Source organism: Montipora capricornis, chromosome 2, assembly GCF_036669925.1.
Source record: "Montipora capricornis isolate CH-2021 chromosome 2, ASM3666992v2, whole genome shotgun sequence".
Lineage (NCBI taxonomy): Eukaryota > Metazoa > Cnidaria > Anthozoa > Scleractinia > Acroporidae > Montipora > Montipora capricornis.
Window position 1 is genome coordinate 65,603,686 of NC_090884.1, and position 7,500 is coordinate 65,611,185.

A 7,500-nucleotide genomic window follows, 5' to 3' on the forward strand; every position below is an offset into this window, starting at 1 on the left:
GAAGTCCATGGATTGATGGCTGTGGCTATGTTTATTGAGTGATTTCCCAGCCTTTAGAGGCACTCTCAGCATTCAGAATCTTAATCGATAGAATTCTTTATAAAGCATATAGGCGTGGCAAACTCCTGGCATCGAAGATATGTTGCTGACAATGTAATTCTCTAACTGGGAAAGTGTTCCCAGAAAAGGGTTCCTGAGTAGCAAGCAAGAGATAAGGAATCAGCAGGTGTTACTGGTCCGGCACTTTATCAAGTTGTATAATTATTTTTAGACAATTTACAGTTAATGTTTCTCCTTTCTTATCAAAATATCCCCGTTACTGGAAAATATGTCTTCTAAATATTCAGCTCACCATAACCGGAAGAAGTAAATAGCAATGACTGGTGAAGAGCGGTCTCCATTCTTTTTTTCACATGGAATAAACAACCTGCTCCTTGTCTAGTGATTTCAGTTCAATCTCGCTAACGTAAGATGTTTTATTAAAATTTTATGACCTGGCCTTTCTTAACACGACGAGAAAGAAAGGCCTCTGCAGACATCGTGTAAGAGATTAACTATCAATAGAGTTATTTCAGTAGAGTTAAGACTTATAGTAAGAGTTATCGACTGCCAAAATCCTGAATTCAAGATTTTGGATTTTGGCAGTACAAAATCGTGAATTCAGGATTTTGGACTGCCAAAATCCTGAATTCAAGATTTTGGATTTTGGCAGTACAAAATCGTGAATTCAGGATTTTGGAAACTTAACTCTAACTCTACGACATAACTCTATGAAAATAACTCTAAGAATAGCTGTCCCCATCGTGTGAAGTTTTTATTGAGTATTGGCCCCGGTTGTTCAAACAATGGGTAGCGTTATCCGCCGGATAAATCACTATCCAGTGAGTAAGTAATAGCGAAACCAATTGCACTATCCATTGGATAGTGATTTATCCGGTGGATAGCGTTATCAACCTTTTGAACAAATGGGGCCAGGACGTCATACTGAGGGCTCGATTTTGATGCGCGCACTGCCTAGACCGGTTTGACCGAAGTGACTAGCCTAGAAACTTAAAGTCGAATTCGACATGAAATTGCAGAGCGTCTCTTGCGCGCTCTCTGGTGAGTTTTAGAAAGGTTCTGCTCACAAGCTCAATACACCTTTTGCTGTTCACTTACGCAAAAGATGGATTCATTTGCGTCTCCGGTAAAAACTATACGGCAAATATACTTTCATGAACTTCTTTAACGCGAACGAACCTTAAATAAGGCTATTTGCATATGTATTAACATTCAATAGCATCAACGGATGAACAATTGCACCTTTGAACAACCAAAGGTACCAAATATACTTTCAATCTCGCGCAATGGTCAGGGGCACCCAACGTCAATTCTAGGCTCGGGGAACGAAATCTATTGTCTATGGCGCGAATAAGGCCAATTCCCGGAAAATGAACAAAAAGAAACCACCGTCTGGGGCCTTACGAACACTCAGCATCCCAGAGAAAAGGAAAGTCATGAAACCGCTAGCCGAACGATCTGGGGTGAGAGATGCCCAAGAGCTCTCTAACAGATGCTGTAGTTCATTTTCCACTGTCGGAGTAGGTTAAGAGCCTCAAAGATGGGAGCTTCAATATGTTAGCTAATCTAACGATCATAAAGAATATCATCATGAAATACGGCTACGATCTGCTTCTTGCAAAGAATGCAAGATAAGGAAAATAGCAAAGCCTGCACCTATTTATACCCAAGGCAGATCCCAAGCGAATAAAGTTTACTGAATTACAGGGACAGAGACTAAGATGTGCTCCCCCTACACTTCTTTCATGCTCTAGCCGCTTCCTGCGTGCTTTACAACAGAACAGAGCACAGTCAAGGCTTCTTTATTTGTTAAATAACAATGAAAAGTGACAACACAACAAAACTGTTTGAAAGAAACTAGATGGGTTAATTCACAGAAAATAAACTATTAGATTTTAATTCAAACAATGGTATTTTCAGTGTGTTTCAGTCATTCATTAAATGGGAAATAAACCGTTATAAAATACATAATGCGAGTTTCCAATGGCTAATAACCAGATTGACGTTGTCCATTATTTCCAAATGCGAACTACAATAAACCTATGGCCACAGTTTCAAGAAATAAGAGAAGTGCAAGTGTGACATCTTCGACTTTAGTGACAGTGAATAGAACATACACTTACATATCAAAACATATCATAAAAAAAAATTAAACAAAAAAAATTGTTTTCAGGATGATGCATCCAGAAATTGTTTGCAAAGACAGCAACACATAAAAAAATTGTCTGTGTTGAAACAAATTCATCCCCCAACCTCCAAAAAATAATGGTCCGTCCCTAATGAAATTAATTAACAATTATTGGATGAGGTTGAGCATGTTAGCGATAATTATCAAGGCCAAAGTTTGTGTTATCTGCCAAAGCCGAAGGCTGAGGCGGATAACACAAACTGAGGCCTTGATAATTCTCGCTAACATGCGAAAACCGAATTCAATAATTGTTTTATTATGCATATTCCTGAGCTGAGCTCCGCCATGACAAAACTGATCAAACTGCTGGTTAGTGTGTTAGGTGACGTCACTTCTGCATGCATAAAACTATTGTCTGTAGGTATGACGTCAATTCTACATATATAAAATCTATTGTTTGTAGGTATTACGTAAGAGAAACACAGCAAGCAAGAATTAGCTGCGTGCTTATAGCCAATCAAAATCGAGCTGGTGACACCAATGTATAATAATTACACTTGTCAGCGGTTTGTCGATACATTGACATGCGGGATAAGTGTCACGTGACACTGAGAAAGCCATGCATGCAAAGTCAATTCTTGTTTCATTGTAAGATACGAGCCACGTTCTCACTCTCCCTTTTCGCGTTTTCTAGCTGTTTAAAGTTGAGAAGGGTATCATGTGACACGGAATCGGGGAAAACAACACCTTCGAGGGCTGTTCCTTTCTTTTCTGAATAAATTTTAGACCTCGCTTTTAAAAGTTGATTTACAATCTCCTCCTCCTCGATCAGCTAACAACAGGAAAAAAGACGAACGATGTGTCCAAGCATGGGGTGAGTCATCAAATTCGTACTTGAGCTCGCTTGTCTACATTTGACCTTTCAACGTTATACATAAAGATTTTCATCGATCCGCTCGTCAAGATTTCAAGTCATCAAGAGCTTCTCTTTCGCAACTATCCACATTTTTTTGCAACATGATATCTCCAAGTAGAAAAGTATTCGGGAGTGTTTATTTCACTACTGCCATTCCTGTTCGTCATTTACTTACGCCTCATTGCATTTGCCTTCGTTCGTCCGAGTTCCTAACCGGATTTGCCAAGGAGTTTTCTCGTTTTCCTTTCGTAGACATAATTTTACCTATGCCTGATTTCATGCCGTCTTCATTTTAAGAATTATTCAAACAATGTTCTTAAATCTTAATCTAGCATGTGAAAAAGATTGAAGTATCTAAAGACCAGTGTGACAACTAATTAGAATTTTTGCTTCGGTTGCACATTTTGATTCTATCGTTATTTTGCAGTTTAAAATTGACTCTCCCTTGTATGCGTATACTTTCGGTTTATTGTAATCGAACTAATACACTTCACTGAACAAAAATACTGTATTTCTTTGCTTTAAAATGTGCAACAGTTGAACGTAAATGGACTGATATTGACAGATAGTCGATTACGAAATAACTGTCTATTGTGTCTTTCACAAGAAAGAACGATCTTCAAGCCGTTGTCACGATTTAGTCGATATCACAAAATATGCAAAAAACGATCGTGAATAATGGGAAATCCCCTGCGAGATTTCCAAGCAAGCGTTTCATAACTTGCATAAATAGAAGAGCTCATTGTAGTGCTTTTGTAAAACCAAGATCACTACAAACCTCTTTCGGATCTGTTTGCATAATTCGTGTTGAACATATCGGGTTGCAGCTTTCCGCAAGTTATCTCTTCATGGTCAATTTCATGTTCAGTCCCTCAACTGTTGTGTTTTGTCATATTGCTGAATCCTTCGCCAGCCATAAATTGCATTAGTACAATATTTACCCAGGAAGCTCCACTCACGCGAAAGTAATTTGCAGAGAGCTCCTGCATATGATTGAATTGGGAATTTAGAAATGTTGGTTGGTGAGGAAAGGGAAAAACCGGTGAACCAGGAGAAAAACTTTTCATAACATAGTAAAGAACCAACAACAAACTTAACCCACGACTTCGGAATCGAACCCGGGCTACAGTAGTGGGAAGCGAGTGCAATCACCACCATGTTATCCTTGCTCCCCAGCATCTATTCTCAAACGGGCGTCATTTAATACGTGTATTTTCGTACCCAACGCTTTTGAGGTCTTCTTATGGAGATTGTCTCTGATGTTGTATTCGCGGAAACTGGCGCGTACTGTGACATTTTGACGCTAGGAGTCCGGCTCCTCTCGGAGTTAAATGCCCTACCAATCGCCCATAGGAGTTTTCGAATGGGACAGCAACATTTTCTTAAAATAGGATACGTCGGTTGAGACCCCCCGCATAACTATGACAAAGGCTTTGTATGTGCGTGTCACCGATTGCTGGGGTAAATATACTAGAAGATTCAGTCAAAATCTTTCACGCGATTGTGGTGGAGGTCTTAGTTTTCGTAATACAGAAACAAATTTAGGTCTTCCTGCAATAGGTCCTAGTTTCGAGGGTCTTGAAAGACCTTTCACGGATAGAAATTTAATAGAGCATGAGCTTAAACTGAATCCTAACAGATGTAGGCATTTACCGTATCTTGCAATTGCAATGTTGTCGAGTGTATCTTTGGTCTTGGGTTTGTTGCTAGCTTGGAACTCTTGTGGAAGAATTCGCGAATTCGTATTTTCGTGAATTTTACTGAAGCTGATGGAATCACGATTGATTATGGAATATGATGTGCAGGCTTCTTCGATTGTGAGTATAAGAAATGATGCCAAACGCAAAATAAACCTATTGCTTAGCATTAAAGAACATAATTGAAAGATCATCTTGTACCAAACTGCTATTTTTGTGTGAAAGTGATTTTAGGACTACTTATTTCATGAATATCACGTTTTAAATCCACGAATATTTAATTTATTATTAGTCCACACAGTTACCGATATCAATCAAGTTTTAAACTTCACCAATGCACCAACGGTTGAAGATTATTGTTCGTCACTCTGTTAAGTTCTGTACAAACATTGTCTGTGGCTCAGTTGCAACCCACGACGCAGTGGAGCCACGCTCGAGCCTGGCTCCCTCTTTAGCCGTTTGCTGTTTCTCTTTATCTTTACAATATTTAAAAAAGAACAGATCTTTTATTTCTTTGTATTAATATCAAGAAGTGTCATTAAAATACTGTAGAACTACTTTTGTCTTTTTTACGATATTAAGATATATATAGATAAACAACAAACGTTTCCAAGTAACCTGACAAAAGCAACATACATACTGTCAACTTAACGTTAAGTTTGAAATTATCAAAACAATTCGTGGTATACCGTCCGAAAACTTGAAGCTGTGAGGTATTTTCGGTACCTTGAGCTTCTGTAGTCAAAGTACCCTAGTACGCATACACTAATTGAGTAAGTAAGCAACTTTATTTCAGTGTCAATCTAAAAATGAGAGTAGTTGAAAACGACTAAACGGGGACAAAAAGATAAGAACTAAACTAAAGAACTAAAAAAAAGATGACCGGGTCGGTGACTCTGATGTTGTTTGCTATAGTACGCCAAATTGAAACGTTGAAACGTTGTCAAAATGAATCTAGTTGCGTTTGTCTTTTTAATCAATCAAATTGTGGGTACCCATGTAATTCTATTTTTGTTTAGCTTCAAAGCAAAAAAAGTGACTGAAAGAACTTCGTTACGTGACACCCATGGTTGAATGGAATGCATATTACGTTCTGTCGTCAAATATTCCAGTGGGGCGTAATTATCGACAGAGAAATTGCTGTTACCTGTTGGTTTTGTGTCGTGTCTGCATTCTGCATGGGATTTAACCTGCGATCAGGGGTACTTTTCTTTAGACAGGCGCGAAAAGTTTCGTACCAGTACGCTTGATCGCAGGTTACATAGGATTATAAGGAAGTGATTATGTTACAATGAATTGTATCAGTCATCCAGTTGAAGGCTGTGTAATATGGTCGAAACGTCGAGCGTTCGTCTATAATTTTCCAGTACGTCAATTATTTTCGTTTTATCAAGTGATTATGTTGTTTCACAACATTTTGAAGTTGAGCAAAGAGTTAGGTATTTCGTCACTGAAATCGGCTCACCTGATTTTTTGTAACTGAAGTTATGGACTCAATGTATGTAAAGAATATGATCCGTTCGCTGAGTTCATTGCATATTAGTGAGCAAGCACGCTTACATCCCAAACTTTTTAGGTAAGCAAACGGCTTAGAGTTTAAAATTTCCTCGATTGTGGTTGGTCTAAAAAAAAAAAGTTATAATTTAAATCAACCAATCACAACCTTTGTTTCAATCACCATAGAAACAGTGTATAGACTCCTAACTTAAGGCTTTCATAACTTGGCTCTTCTTCTTTTCTCGGAAATTTTTATGGTAGGAGGACTTCGTGTCTTCCAATTCCGTCTGTAATCATATTCGTGATAAACAAATCGGACTGTCGCTGCGCAGTCGTTCGATTTTGTTGTCACTCATATGATTACAGACCGAATTGGACTCCATATCGACCGGTATGCAACGGAAAGTCGAAACGAAAGTCAGCGACTATTTATCGAGGGAAATAGGCGCGCAAGGTTATTGCCGCAGTTTTCGTAATTTTTTTGACCTAGGTATTGGGTTAAATCTTGTTAAAGATATCTACGCTATTGAAGACACGCAACGACGGGCATCAAGCCTTGCCCTAAGACATCACCGAGGCTTTAGGTCTGATGAAGACCGATGCAAAATGTTAAAACTCATGGCCCTTTCTGTCAACTCGTATGTCCCACTTCTCTCTCATCGAGTGCGAAAAGGTTAATATTTGGCTAATGTCACTTTAATCTTGAACTCGCGAAAGTTAGATATACTCAAACTTAACACTATTATAATCTGCACCCTAAAACAGTTAGAATAATTGTTATAAATATTATTTGTCTACGTTGATCGTGAGGTCGTGGAATAACCACCCCATGGACATCGTGGAAGCCGGCAGTGTTGAAGATTGAGAACTTTATTTCTAGTAAATCCATATTTTTAGCTCTTTTTATAGATTAAACCTGGTCAATGATTCTATCTGTTAATTTTAACGATTATCTTTTTGGCTATTTCAGCCATTCATGATCATGATGATATAGTGATTTGTAGTACAATTTCGTCCTGTTATACCATAAATATTTTAGGCGCGATTCTTACATAGGGATAACCTCAAGACTTCCTTTTCAAATTTATGTTTATGGATTTCAATGATCCTGTAATGTTTTGTTACGCTTTGTTACACATCCAGCTGCTTGCCTGCGGCTTTTTTTCAAGCGTTAAATGTTCTTTCCCGGCATTGTTAGTATC

The 7,500-nt window shown here is 38.3% G+C and overlaps 1 protein-coding gene across 1 annotated transcript in view; it reads right to left on the reverse strand.

Annotated features, from left to right (window-relative positions):
• Positions 1–5,094, reverse strand: part of LOC138031671 (TNF receptor-associated factor 2-like) — a 34,096-nt gene extending 29,002 nt beyond the window's left edge. Inside the window, exon 1 of the mRNA XM_068879326.1 lies at positions 3,883–5,094. The gene's annotated coding sequence lies outside the window, so the exon portion shown is untranslated. The remainder of the gene's footprint in view (positions 1–3,882) is intronic.
• Positions 5,095–7,500: the final 2,406 nt, after the last annotated feature.